General features: G+C 33.9%; 1 pseudogene; it reads right to left on the bottom strand.

The window, feature by feature from the left end:
- The window catches only part of LOC110096561, a 48,726-nt pseudogene that overhangs the window by 30,376 nt on the left and 2,468 nt on the right, over positions 1 to 15,882 (bottom strand).

Below are 15,882 nucleotides of genomic sequence, written 5' to 3' on the forward strand. Positions count from 1 at the left end.
AAGTGTCATGCGTCAAATAAGAACTTGCTAATCACCACAAAAATGATAGTGCGTTTATTTCCTTACTATATTAAGCTTATAAAGGGCTATTTAAAAGAAAAAAGTTTGTCACTTTCTTTAGAGTGATTTCTCCCCCACCAATGTTAATTCACATTATTTTTATCATGCTTAAATTATTATTATTATTATTATTTAAATAAAAAGATCAAGTAGCTAAACAAATAAAAATAAGTGGGTGAAAATGGATGCATGCAAACATAGAACTGACAATAGATCACATAATTTCCACAAAATTATTTAAAAAAAGTTAGAGATTATCTAGTTCGTATCGATTCAATAAAGTAGCACTTCCAAATTAGTTCAAAAAATGAACTTCTAAAGGCACTAAAAATTATTCAATATCGCCTACTTGTCATAGATAAGGTAAGAGTGCATCACTAAGCGTTGTTTTGGATACCAGCATGGCTTAAAGCAGAGCACAAACTGTAACAAAATTCGGACAATAAACCAAAGCTAATAAGCATCTTCATCAAGTCATGATAAATTGCAATAATAATGCAAATGCTTAGTTACAACTTACAAATATCTTAGAATTAAGAATTACTATAAAGAATTCTCACATCAATCCTTCAAATAATCATCTCCCTCTTCTCAGGATGATCAACCTTCAGCCCATACTTTTTTAAGATATGGTCACAAGATAAAACAGATAATAGAGTAATGTGGAGGTTATCCATTACAAAAAAAAATTGAGCATCTATAACAAATTCTACATCTAAATTTTTATCTTTCCTGACTAACTTTGGATTAATTTTTTCAAAGCATGATTGTTTTACTCCATGCTTACACTTAGTCATGCAATATACATTATTGTTATCCCTTTTGCATATTTTAAACCCATTTATAAATTCTAAGACTTCTGGATAGTCTTCTTTGATATATAACAATTGTTTGTTGTTGCAAAAAAAGTTAGGAAGTTGTGGTGATATTAACATGCTTTTTACTTCTATGATTATAATCAATTAATTTTTAATTCTTGAATGTTATTGTATAAGTTAGGCATTCATTCTAAAAAATTGGAATAGCCAATGAACTTCAACACTAAGCTAAAAGAGAATATGAAAAAGCTAAATAACTGATTAGCAAATTCATTTACAAGTTCTGCACACACCACATTATTATTTATTTTATTTATAATGAGTATGATCTTTAACTTCTCTGTTTCGAGCTATGCGTTACCTTTACTTTCAAAATGTTTCATCTTCATTTCATTGGAAGTTGATCAAATAAACAAATTAGGGAAACAAATCTTTGTCAGCACATCCTTTTCTTTTAGTAATTTCTTCAGCAAATTCAAAAGATGGAAAATTATCTACTAAAATTAAAAAAAAAAAACTTCTTGAGTCAATCCTATGTTGTTAAGAGCCCCAAATAAATTTTGAAAAAAACAATGAAAGAAATACCTCTTCTCTTTCGAATTCTTAGGTTCACTCCATGAGAGATAAATCTTCTATAGCAAACTCTTTAAGTATATCATAGTAATGTGACACTGAAATTGGTTTGACAAAAAAATTATCCGTTATTATAAGCTTGACGTTATTTTTTCTTAACAAATACTCCATCATCCTCTATTATTTTAACCTTTTCAATAGTTCAACTTCATTCATAATCTCTACACAATTATGGCATCTTGTGTCCCTAACATATGAGAAATAACATATAGAGCATAATATGCAGTCTTCCATTTTGCAATGATAGATCTCTTTTGGGTTAGGGTCGTCATCCATCTTGAGCTTTAAATCATCACAATGTTTTTTTACTGCACTACAATGGCTAATAAACATATTCCTACAAGACTTAGTCCACTAGTATTGTTGGTTGTCAAGCTTCTCGATGCTGTCATAGATGTTGCCAATAGACTGCAGACCAGAGTTTTTAGAGAGAAGCTTAACAATGATGTACAACGATAGAGAAAAAACTCAAGAGAATGTGGATGAAGTCGGTACTGACTTCTCCAAAAAATTATTATTTCTTTTCATTATTCACCAAAACCTTCAAAGATAATTTTATCTCGTCGGTCATAGATGATAGGCTCAGAATAAATGTTCTAGTTGTTCAAATCAGAGATAAATGCCTGAAAACATAACGCAATAAGTAATAAACTACATGTAATAAGAATATATTTTTACAATGAATTAATATATTCTTGAAGATAAGTGGAAAAACAAACTTATACTCAAAAGAAATTAGCTTGCACCTTACACCACTATTTATATTTATACAAAGAATATTAGATTTACATGTGCCAGTTATTATGGTTTTACACTTATAAGCTAAGAATTTGTTGAATAATTTTACTAAGGACTGATTTTATCATATGGTGTTAAAAATATTTGTTGCGAGCTTTGCTACATTATTTTAACATTTTATAAGTTTGGAAGTGGAATAGCATTTTATAAGTTTGCTACATATGGTTATTGGCTGCTGATGTTGCTTCTTTTTCTTATATATAAGCACATCAATCCAGCTCTAATAATAGAGAGAAAACTGCAAGCGCTGAGGCTCAAATTATAACGGAGTTTCGAGCAGTCATGAGAACTAACCATCATCTTCTTATTCTTCTTATCATCCTCTTCTTTTCACTTGTCGGAAAAATCGCATCAGTTGCCAGAGGCGGCGAGCTTCGCCGGAAAGACTTTCCCGGCGACTTCATCTTCGGAACAGCCTCCTCGGCTTATCAGGTGTGTTTCAGAGGCTGGAAATAAATAATAAAATTGAGTATTTGATTTTATGCACTTTTGAAGTATTTTCTTCGTGTCGTAGTAGCTAGCGATTGAAACTAATTGCGTGACTAAAGATCAGTTGGGGCAAAAAATAAAATTCAGAGAGTCAAATTACAAATAATTTAAAAAGTATATTATTAAATATAGATAATTAATGGTTAGATATGTAAATTGATTTTATTATAATAATAATAATAAATATGTAAATTGATTTTATGAATAACTTTAAATAAATTAAAATTTACTTAAAAATATTCTCACATATTTTTTTAGAATGGACTTTAAAGTTTATAAATTTATATTAAGATTATTATTTTTATATAATATCATGAGTTCATTAGTCTAAATATAAATTTAAATATTTTGAAATAAAGATATTCTCCTATAATTTTTTTCCTATTTAAATCTTCTAAAAATAATTTACTCAGAGAGAGAGAGAGAGAGACCTCGATAGCTATGTGTAAGTGTCCCAAATGTTTGGTCCTCTGCCGCCTTCACTTACATCTCCTTCATACTTTTACTTACAGTCATGATAAGGGCTGAACTATGTAGTGCTCAGAGGGAAAATTGTTCTTCCTAAAAAAAAAGTAAGCTCTAGTATAGTAAAAATTATTTGTAATTTGACCCTCTGAATTTTATTTTTTGCCCCAACTGATCTTTAGTCACGCAATTAGTTTCAATCGCTAGCTACTACGACACGAAGAAAATACTTCAAAAGTGCATAAAATCAAATACTCAATTTTATTATTTATTTACAGCCTCTGAAACACACCTGATAAGCCGAGGAGGCTGTTCCGAAGATGAAGTCGCCGGAAAAGTCTTTCCGGCGAAGCTCGCCGCCTCTGGCAGCTGATGTGATTTTTCCGACAAGTGAAAAGAAAAGGATGATAAGAAGAATAAGAAGATGATGATTAGTTCTCATGACTGCTCGAAACTCCGTTATAATTTGAGCCTCAGCGCTTGCAGTTTTCTCTCTATTATTAGAGCTGGATCGATGTGCTTATATATAAGAAAAAGAAGCAACATCAACAGCCAATAACCATATGTAGCAAACTTATAAAATGTTAAATATACTGTTTATATATATGTATATGTATATATATATATAAACAGTGGTATAAGATATATGTTAATTTCTTTTTTTTTTATTAATTTCTTTTAAATATAAACTTATCATTCAACTTCATCTCCAATAATATATTCATTATAAAAATACATTATTATTACCTGCAGTTTATTACTTATTGCTTATTGTTCTTATGCATTCATCTCTGATCTGGACAACTAAAACTTTTATTCTGTGTCTACCATATATGAGCTTACGAGACAATACTATATTTAAAGGTTTTGGTGGATAATAAGAAACGAGCGTTGTTTGGAGAAGTCTGTACCGACTTCGCTCACATTCTATTGACCTTCCTAACTCTACTGTTGGACACTAATGTCAAGGTTCTCTCCAAAAACTCTGGCATGCAATCTATTGACCTCTATGACAGCATCGAAAAGCTTGGCGACCAACAGCACTGGTAGACTAAGGCTTGCAGGAATATATTTCTCAGCCCTCGCAGCGCAGTCAAAGAACATTATAAAAATTTAAAGCTTAATATGAATGACGACAGTAACCCAAGAGAACTCTATCACTGCAAAAATGTAAGGCTGTGTATCACACTCTATATGTTATTACTCCAATGCTGGTGGCACAAGATGTCATTATTATAGAGAGGCTATGAATGAAGTTGGGCTATGAAAAAAAGTTATAACAATAAAATATGGAATTTGTTAAGAAAAAGAGTGTCAAGTTCATAATAACCGATAATTTTCTTGTCAAACCAATTTCAGTGTCACACTATTATGATATACTGAATGAGTTTGGTATAAAAGATTTATCTCATGGAGGAGAGAACCTCAAAATTCAAAAAAAAGAGAGATTCCCTTAAAATTCTTCTTTTAATTCATTTAGGACTCTTTTTTTGTTCAAGAAATTTTTTACTTTGATGATTGATTTTTCAGCTTTTGAATTTATTGAATAAATTACTAGAAGGAAAGAAAGTGCTGACAAAGATTTATTTTCCTAATTTGTGCATTTGCTCGATTGTCGAAGAAATGAAGATGCAATATTTTGAAAGCAAAGACAATGCACAACTCGAAACAGAGAAGTTATATATTATACTCATTATAAATAAAATAAATAACAAAATGGTGTGTAAGGAGCTTGGTGATGAATTTGCTAATAAGTTATTTAATTTTCTCACATTTCCTCTTAGCTCAATATTAAGTTCATTAGTTATTTCAATTCCTTATGATGCATACACAACTTATACAATAGGATTCAAGAATTAAAATTTATTTACTTCAAGTTAAAGGAAGCAAAAAAATATGATAATATCATCACAATTTCTTTACTTTTGTTGCTACAACAAACAAATATTATATATCAAAGAAGAATCTATAAAAGTCATAGAATGTATAAATGAGTGTAAAATGTGCAAAAGAGATAATAAAAATGTATCTTGTATGGCTAAGTGTAAGAATGGAGTACAACAATCCTGCTTTGAAGAAATCAATCCAAAGTTAGCCATGAAAAATAAAAACTTAGATGAATGATTTGTTAAAAAATTCAATTTTTTTTATAATGGGTGAGCTCCATATTGCTTTATTGTTTGTTTTATCTTTACATTAGATCTGAGGAAAGCAAAGGCTCAAGATTGGCAATGTTAAGAAGAGGGATATGACTATTGGAAGGGCTGAGGTGATGAGTCTCCATAGTAATTCTTAATTCTAAGATATTTGTAACAAGGTGGTTTAATAACATGATTTTACCTTTTGGGAAAAGCTAGCTTATGACTTTTGGCCACTTTATAAGATTGACAGAGAAATGAAGATGGAGAATTACATAAATAAGGAATTAACCTAGATAAAATAGACATTACTCGGTTGTGAAGATGGCCGAGGCGTGCATGCCAAAGTGGTATTGAGGCGAGTTTGGAATGAAGAGCTTGAATGGTGGGAGATGTTGTCGTTCGAATGGGATAAAGTCCATCGCAGAATTTTCCACAGAGCAGAGTGTGATTGTCCTGAAGATCGGTGATGGCAAAGTCATTTACATCAAAGGAAATGTAGAAATTATTATTGAAGTGAGCTAAAAAATAGAAAGGAGGTTATGAGAGAGGGAAGGGACGTGAAAAAGGTTAAGGAGACAGAGCTTATGAGTTGGATCCGGTTGGGGAAGAATACCTTGGCCGCTGTGTTGAATGGGAAGGGAGGAGCCGTTGGCAATAGAGATTGAGTCAGTTCCTTGATATGTAGTGGAGTGTTGCAGGTTGTAGGCTTCATAAGTTAGATGGGTATATATGCTAGAGGTCAAGACACATTCAGTGGTTAGTGGAGGTTGGGGATGTGATAGTAGAGCTCTCAGAGTCCAGGAAGGAGAGCGGGTATATTGAAGATTACATCCGTGCAAGCAAGACAGGGTGAAAGGGCCAATTTTATCGTAGATTTGGTAGGTTGGTCGTTGTGTGTTGAAACTGAGAGCGGATGGGGGTCAGCTAGTAGTATTCGTTGTCTTAAAGCGAGCTTCGTGACCGCAGTTGATCTTTATAGAAACGATTTGCCTCTGATCGAGCTAATGCTAGAGGCATAGATGACTTGGTTGTCGGGTAGAGGATGAGTATCCTTCTGTATTTCATTTTGTATATATATTTCTTCACTGTAGAGGAGGGAATACATAACTTCAAGGCTCATGGGGAGAAGGAAAGTTATAATGGCTGCTTTGAATGAGTTTTAGGAGGATGGCAGCCCACTGAGTATATAACGAATGATATCCTCGGTGTCAATATGTGAGCCGGTTGCGGCATTGTTGTCGATAAGGGTGTGAAAACTCTTTAATTTTTAAAATTTAAAATGCTTCGATTCCCACATGATTTGGTTTATTTATATTTTAAGATTTTTTTTTTTTTTAAATTTACATCTATGTAGCACAGATACTCCTATTTATGAGGCATGATGTATCGAACACATGTCGGAGACAGATACGCCTCCGATAAGGAACGGATATGTGTCGTACACGGCTTTGCCGTATTCAATTAAAATATTATTTAAATTTGACCGGACACGTATCAGATACCCATATCCTATTAAAAAAGGAAAAAATGATACAGGAAGTTGGTACCGCTCGGTACTCAGTACTGCTCGGTACCAGAACTCGGTAACGCTCAGTACCTCTCCGCAACACTCGGTACTAGGTTGAACACTGCCAGGGGGCATCGCCCCCTTGGACCCCCAACATATCCAACATATCTACATTATATCTACACTTTTACTCGAAAATTTTTATATTTCAAATTCATGAGCTCTAGTCACGTAAGAATTAGATATGATGATGATCTATTAGAGATCAATTCAATTTTTTTGTCATTTCAAATACTACGCTTTGATTACTTAATTTTTTATGTATGATTTATATATTATAATGTTGTATTCGCGCCGTATATGTATCCTGTATTTTTAAGAATTGACTTGTTTCGTATCCGTATCGATGCAACATAGATCTACATAGTTATACATCATACCGCCCCAAAGGGTAAACTAATGTCCTCCTGTCAATTCTAAAGAAAGAAAACTATAATTTATTTTCCTAATCGGATGCAGCATAAGGAATGTATAAATCATCTAAAAGGATGATAAACACATTCTCCTATCGTTCCAATTAGGAGAATAAATCATGAATTTATTTTATAATAAAATAAGGAGGATATTTGATTTGTTATAAAAGCAAATCAATTATCCATCAATCTTTTGACAAAGTCTGCGTTCACAAATTTTTTCATTACCTTAGAAAGAGTGAAGTTGTTTGTTGAGGATGGTAGACGGTTAATAAGATATGATGCCGTTAGGACAGCATCTGGCTAAAATGAGTGAGGAAGCAAGACATTGTTCAGCAACGTGCGAGTCGTTTTGTTCAAGCGTGTAGGGGCAGGATGTTCGATTTTGAATACCTTGTTGGGTAAGGAAATTACTGGAGTTGGAATTCAAGTATTCCGTGCCGCCATCAGAGCGGATACATTTAATCTGAAAGTTAGTTTGTTCTTTGACAAAACATTTAAAATTAAGAAAAATAGAGAAAACTTCATATTTGTGTCTCATAGGAAAAACTAAAGTAAATCGTGAGAAATCGTCTATAAAAGCAACGTAATACATGAATCCTTGATGTGAATGAACCAGGGAAGGACCCCAAACATTAGAGTGAATGATAGCTAGCGGAAAAAATGCTCTATCAAAAGATGTAGAAAACAGAAGTTTATGGCCTTTGGAGGCCTTACCGTTAGAGAAAAAAGAAACATTATTTGGTATATGCAGAAATTTATTATTTGTAGAAAATATATGGATGGTTTGAGGATGCGGATGACCAAGTCTTTGGTGCCACAGAGATGAAGTTTGATGAGGAAGATTGAGAATTGGTCGAGCAAACAGGGTATGACCCCTTGCTACTTGGACCCGATAGAAGAGTTCGATTTGTCTTCAAGCCCTTAATAACAAAGCCGTGAGGATCAAAACACACATATTCATTGTTATCTTGAGTTAGATTAGAAATAGATAAAAGATTGTGAAACAAATTTGGAACATGAAATAGAGAGTGAAGATTAAGCTTATGATAAGGTGTTGGCAGAATACCACTGCCGGAATAAGCAATAGGTAAAGATCAGCCATCACCTATCGTGATATTGTCATTTCCGCTGTACGAAGTGGCTTGCGATAGATTATCAAAGGAATTTGTAATATATGTTGATGCTCCCAAATACATGTACTAGTCCGAATTTGTGTTGTCAATCGTCGCAACCATGGCCCGAGACGAAGAGTTATGAGATTGAGCTTCAGATGGGTTGACATAAGTGTTTAGTAGATGTCAGCAATTGTTTGCAGAGTGCCCACGTTTGTTACAAATTTGACATTGAAGGTTACTGGCGTTATTCATTCTTGATGATTGAAATGAAGATCATCCACGTCCTCGTCGATCGCATCCTCGGTGGGAATAAAGCGCAGTAGACGAGTTACTTACGGTAAGTTGTCGGACAAATTCTGCTTGAATATTTATTTCTTCGTTGATCAACAAGGAATAAAGATTATCCAAGATCGATTGGATGCAACATCATGCGTATAGACGTCTTGAAGGTGTTGTATGAGAGTGAGAGACCATTCAATGTGTAAAGAATGATGTCTTCTTGATCAAGAATTGCTCCCGCCGAGGTTTTGTTGTCCACAATGGTATTAATTTGTGTGAGATATTGCACCAACATCTGGTTTTTCATCTGAACATTGTGTAGCTCATTTTTTAGATGTATAACGCGTGATCAATTGGACAATTGAAGTTGACGTTCGATAGTAGACCAAATAGCAGAAGTTGATTCAAGATGAATGACATATAGAAGAATCGATGGTGAGAGGGAAAAACACAATGTTGCTGCCAGGTTTTGATCAACAAGAATCCATTCATTGTATTTCAAATTGGATTCTTTGCGGCCATCTGGGGATCTCTGTACAGAGCAGGAGAGGAGGCCGACGGGAGGAGAAAGGAGGAGAATCCATTTGCATTCAATAGTTTGAGCACTTGAGATCGCCATACAAGGTAATTATAGGGAGAAAGTTGTGTAGGTACGATGATCTTGATGTTAGATATCACAAATTTGAGAGCGACAGGTGTGGCGCAACTATCGTCCAACGCGATTTCTTGATGATTTGCAGTCTGAGATGTAGAGGAGACATCCATTGCCAGGAAAAAGAGGAAAGAGAAGACGAGAAAGAAAGAAGAAAGAAACTCAAAGAGAGGAGGAAGAAGGAACCTGTTCTAATACCATGAAAACCGAGAATGAACTAAGTTTCATTATTATCGAATACAAAAGGCATATACAGGAGCTCAATATATAGAGCTGATCCTAAGTCCTAATACTATATACAGGTATAAGAATGGTAACAGAATACAAGTGTGTACAGGTACTAATACAGGTATCTTTTATCATTTTGAATGTTTAACTCCCTCATGAGAGTTGCAATGCTTCGTTTAAGGAGAAAATAATTAACATATATCATACTTCTCACTACAACATTAGCTGAATCGGGAAATGGATAAACAACAGCTTAAGAAAACTATGAAACATTTTCACTGTCGGACATCTTGAGAAGCAAACTTATGAAGCTCCAAACTATATTTTTATTAGATTTGAAACTTGCAAAACATGTAGAGAAAATGTTTGAATGCTCCTCTTACCTTTTCTTCTCTTGTATATGTCTCCAGTCATCCAAAATGGAAGCAGCTTTTCCCTTTTTATTTTGGCCGAATGGAAGAAGAAGACCCCGACAGTCCCCTTACATTTCTTTCATGGTTCGAGCTGCTGTAGTTCAACTGTTTGGACAATAAAATCATCCCGCCGCCCTCTTTGCTTGGCCAAAGTGAATGGGGAAGAGGGCTAGAGTTGGGATGGGTAGTAGAGCTTGGAAGGTGGCCAGTGACGTGATCTGGCCAGTAGGGGATTTTTTGGATTTAAAAATAAGAGCTATTGGAGGCCATTTGAATGAATAAAAAAGGAATAAAAAGTAAAATGTAATTGAGTTTAAAAAGAATGTAATGTATTTGAAATTTTTGAAATTGTTTTGATTAGCATAAAATAAATGCAAATGATTATAATTTTTTATTTGACTTAAGTAAAATGAATACAGTGTAAAGCACAACAATGGTGGTGGCTAGTAGCAAGCGGGCTACGACTATGGTGGTAGCAATGATATGTGGAGTATGGTGGGCAATGCGGCCTGCAATGGATATGAGATCAGTCGGTGAGCGAGAGGTTGTGCAGCTGTGGTGTCTTGTAGTGGCAATAATAGAGAATTAAAGATGCACTTAGAATTAATCAAATTTAATTATTTTCAAATACACCAAAATTGAATTAAATGATTAATTTCAAACACTTTAAAATTTATGCTACATTTCTTTTACTTCAGAGGAAACACCAATAATTTTAAAATTCCTATATTTGGAGTACTTTGATAATCTTTTTTACATTAAATCAAACAAATATTATCAAGTGTCATGCACCAAATAAGGACATGCTAATCACCACAAAAATGATAATGAGTTTATTTCCTAACTGTTTTGATCAGCTTATAAAGGGCTATTCAAAAGAAAAAAAAAATTGTCATTTTCTTTTAAGTGCTTTCTCCAGCCAACCAATGTTAAATCACACTATCTTTATCATGCTTTAATTATTATTAATTTTTAGATAAAAATATCGAGTAACTAATCAAATAAAAATAAATGGTTGAAAATGGTTGCATGCAAACATGGAACTGAAAATAGATCACATAATTTCCAAAAATTTTGTTAGAAAAAAGCTATTGATTATGGAGTTCTTATCGATTCAATAGAGTAGCACTTCCCAATTATCTCAAAAAATGCCCTTCTAAAGGCATAAAAAACTATTATGCATCGCTACTTGTAATAAGGTGAGAGTGCATCACTAAGTGCTATTTTGGATATCAGTGTGGATTTAAGCATAGCACAAACCTACAACATAATTAAAATCCAAAACTAATAAGCATCTTCCTCAATTCATGCTAAACTACAATAATAATGCAAATGCAAACTTACAAATATCTTAGAATTAAGCATTATCATTAAGAAACCTCACCTGAGCCTTCAAATTGTCTTCTCCTTCTTCTCAAGGTGATCTACATGGCAAGTTAAGACCTGTTTGAAAGATAAAAGGGGCATTGGAGTAACATGGAGGTCATCTGTTATCAAAAAAATTTGAGGCCATCTAACAAATCCTCCATTTAAATAGTTATCTAACTTGGCTAAATTTGGATTGATTACTTTAGAGGAAGATTGATGTACTCCATCTTTACACGTACTAGTATTGTAAGGTATATTTTTGTTATCCCCGTAGCACTTGCGACAGCCAATTATTTGTTATTTTACTGCTGGAGAGTGTTCTTCGATACTTAATATATGTTTGTTGTGTCAAAAAAAGGGAGCAAGTTGCGGTGATATCAGCATACTTTTTACTCTTCTAACTTGAAGCAATTAATTTTTAATTTTTTAATGTTATTGTATAAGTCGGTCATGCATTCTAAGAATTTGGAACTACAAATTGTGGACCTCCAAAAGGACACCGCCGCAGCAGAGTGCAGAGGGTATAAGACCGCACCACCCCGAGGTATAAAAGCGATCGCAGGCCTCCGCGCTCTTCTCAAGCGGGACAATGGAAGGACAGATTAGATCGTACATACGATCAACCATTGAGGATAGCGATTTTCGCTCACGCACCTCGATGGGTGATAGTATGCATTACTTGATCAGTGTCACGGGGCTTCCCCCGCCCGATACATTAGCTCGAATGGGGTTTATTTGTTGTGAAATTTCGTTTCCCACGGGCGCTGGTTAATTACATATACTCTCGATTTAGAATCAAATATTATTCTTCCCAGTTCCCAAAAAGGGGATCAGGAATCTTTTGGGTTTGAGTTAAATTTGTTCACATCTTTTAGATTTGGGACTTGTTAGAAGGTGATTAATCGATTGATCAGTTTTACTTTAAGTTCACATTCTCATTTTATATTTTAGTGATTATGTGTGTTGGTTACACTTTGATTGAAAGTTAAGGATTTTCTATGCATTTTGACTTGGATTGTTATAGGTTTTTTTTACTAATGATTAATAAATTATGGCACACTAATCCTAAGAAAACGTGTCACTAAGTTTTCTATGTTTTATGTTTCTATCCTAAAAGGAGCATGCACCCAAAGTCTAAATTTTTTATGACTCGATCCTTAATTATTGCCCTTAGGTGTCACTAGTGTTGTAAGGAAGAAAAAAGTTGTTTCTAACCCTTTGGACATGTACGTGTGTGTAAAAGGGTTTAGTGATCTATAATAAAATAAGAAAAAAAAACCTAATAATTGAAGTTTCTACAAGGTCCTAAGGGTGGGGAAGCGCACGCATAAAGGGCTTCTAAAGGCTTCTAAGTTCTAAGAAACTTACAGCATCGGGAGCTATGACCCGATAGTTCTGACCGTAGTGCCCCCACCAGAATGAATGAAACGACTGATGCTCGGATCCGATTGTCTATGCTTCTTCGTCTAGTGCTCCGAAGTTCCTTGTCTTTTTTTTTCCTTTCCCAAAAACACCTCGCAAAGAACACAGAAAAGGTAAAAGGTTATATTAGCGCACAATAATATTTAATAGATAAATAACTGAAATGAAATGCAATTAAATAAGAACGTACCTTTCTTCGGGCTTGCTCACTAGCTTGGTTGTTTGCTCCTTGGGATTTTGGGTTTTGGAAATACCTAATACATTTTTTTCCTTATTTATCTAGAGGCACAAAGAAAAGAGAAGTAGTAGAAAGGGAATGGGAAAGAAGTAAAGGGGAGAAAACGAGCTATGTCTTTCTTTTTAACAACCTTCCAACCATCCTTCAAACAAACTTACTTACCAACACACTTCATTCCACCAACGCTAACAAGAAGTATTTCAAGCAACTGCACTTCACTTACACAAAGAGGCATTTCAACACTCCTTCCAAAAATGAACATTCAACATGAGGTAATGCAAGATATTCTTCCCAAGACTCATGATCACTAAGTAACCAAAGAAATGTGGGAAAATAGACTTTTGGAGTTCATAGATGAAGTTTTGAACAGATACCAAATCTTCCTTCATATCTCCACCAACGCTATCTTAATGAAACTATACATGTATGAAAGTCAAAGTTATATTTCTCCAAATCAAGCAACAAGCAACTAATTTGTTTGATGTCAAAACACAACTACTATATAATTCTAAGAAAGTGGTTTTTATACCATTTTGTCATTCTCAGGAAAATACTCCATCAACGTAACCACATAAGACTCATCTTCGAAGCTCAAGAAAATAACCCAATAGCATAATGCAATGTTGAATTAATTCTACAAGAATAATTACATTTGAAACGTAAGGCCCGTGAATATTTCCTACCAAAAGTTTCCACCTTCACACTGTATGCCACACAAAATCTCAAAAGAAGCTTGTAAACCCAAATTCATGAATTTGCTCCCCTGCATAATAAACAACCCTTGCCAAAGTTAAGATATTCAAAGATAATATAAACCATTCCTCGAGCAAGAAGTCCGTCTAAAAAAAAAAAACAAACACTGTTTTTTTTTAAATCGTAAGAAGAGAATGCACACTTATAAAACAAAGCACGAATATATGTATAAAGCTTCACCGATCATATTCTACCAAATGCTCACATACAATTCGACATAAAAAAAATGCATATGAGATTTTCCAATCTAACCAAAATCTTCTTGCACACATGTAAACATTTCTTTCCAAAGCTCGAGGAGGCTTTCCAATCGGCATGAAACAACAACATTTCTTTTAAGGCACAAAAAAAAAATCCCAACATTTCTCAAATATATATATATATATATAAAAGAATGAATGCTCTCTGATATTCGTTTCCAAGATAGCTTGGAACACAAAAAGAAAATGAGTGGAAATATGCATCTAACTCATTCCCAAAATAGTTCCAAACACAAAATCAGTGAAAATCTGCATATACTTTGCTCCCAAAATAGTTTGGAACACAAAAGCAGTGGAAATCTGCATATAACTCGTTCCCAAAACAGTTTGGCACACAAAAGAGGTGAAAAATCTGCACATAACTCGTTCCCAAAACAGTTTGGAACTTTCACACCACGTACAATAAAACATGTGACCGAATCCTTCCATACTTTATCTCTCAAGAAAAACCACACGATCCATTCTTTTATAATCAACCACTGATTCTCTCAGATTTTTGTAAAGGAGAAAAAAGAAAATACAACTATTCAAAATGAAGCAGGAGCAGTCACTCATCTTTCATGATAACAATATGCTTATATCTAAATGTATCTGAGCTCTCACGTGTCCATTCCCTCTTTCTTACAAAAAGAGAAATGAATTTCTCTGCTCTCAATTTCAACAATCAGGCAATAGGGTATTAGAAATATCCCATAGCATAAGAATACCAAACATCCAATAGAAATCTAGCAAATTCTCACTCTCGGGTCATATGGAAAACAAGAAACCACAAAACCGAATGTATCCAATCTCTAAATTAATATGAACTGAAAGCTTCAATTTATTCAAATTGGTGAAATGCTTCAAACAACTAAATCTCACTCTACAGAAATCTTTCTCAATGTAATCGGATTTAAAGAAAACCTCCCAGGTTTTATATCAAGAAAAAAAAACTTCACAACACAACCCCTCATAATCTTTATCATTCCAACATGTGAATCAATCAGAGCAATGTTAATGAGATATAGTAAGATGATAAAGAAGGCGATGGAAAATGAGGGGGTGAGCCATCAACGAATGATGCACCTGTGCATTTGTTTGTCAAACAAAACTATACAGATTTCCTTAAAAAATATATAAATATATCTAGGTCATCTTTCAAGCAAGAAGTTCTTCCTACACTTTAAGAGAATATTCCAACCACATAATGAAAGAAACCTCGCAAGCATACTTGATTAATTTGAGGAAGAGCCAAAAAAAAAAAAAAATTACACGTAACTCATGTCACGCCTATTCATCCAACAAAAGAATACTCAAGTAAGACACATTCGATTTTTCACCTAAAAGATGAATTGAAGTTTTATCTGCATGAATACGCAGGCTCAACACAAATTACATATTGTAACAAACAAAAGCAATTTCTGCAAGGCATATCTTCATATTGGTACAAATCCCAAATGGTAATAACTTTAATACACTTTACTCACTAGAAACAGTAGAAACATGCAACGTTAACGAACAAAGGCCCATGAGATGCTTTGTACAGATAAATGGGAGGAGAACAAATCAATAAGATCGGGTGAGTTGAGATCGAAATACAAGAATCATAACTATTTTTCATTAATGCATCTTTATAAAAAAAACATATTCCAACCTCAATCAACCCAAGAAAAGCACTGGGATTCTGTAAACAAGAAGCAAGACAAATCTCTCAACCATATTTTCTAGATTTCCTTTCCTTTTTTTTTTTTTTTTTTTTTTGAGAGAGAGAGAGAGAGAGATGTGATA

This window comes from Dendrobium catenatum, unplaced genomic scaffold (genome assembly GCF_001605985.2).
Source record: "Dendrobium catenatum unplaced genomic scaffold, ASM160598v2 fragScaff_scaffold_1220, whole genome shotgun sequence".
NCBI classification, from domain to species: domain Eukaryota; kingdom Viridiplantae; phylum Streptophyta; class Magnoliopsida; order Asparagales; family Orchidaceae; genus Dendrobium; species Dendrobium catenatum.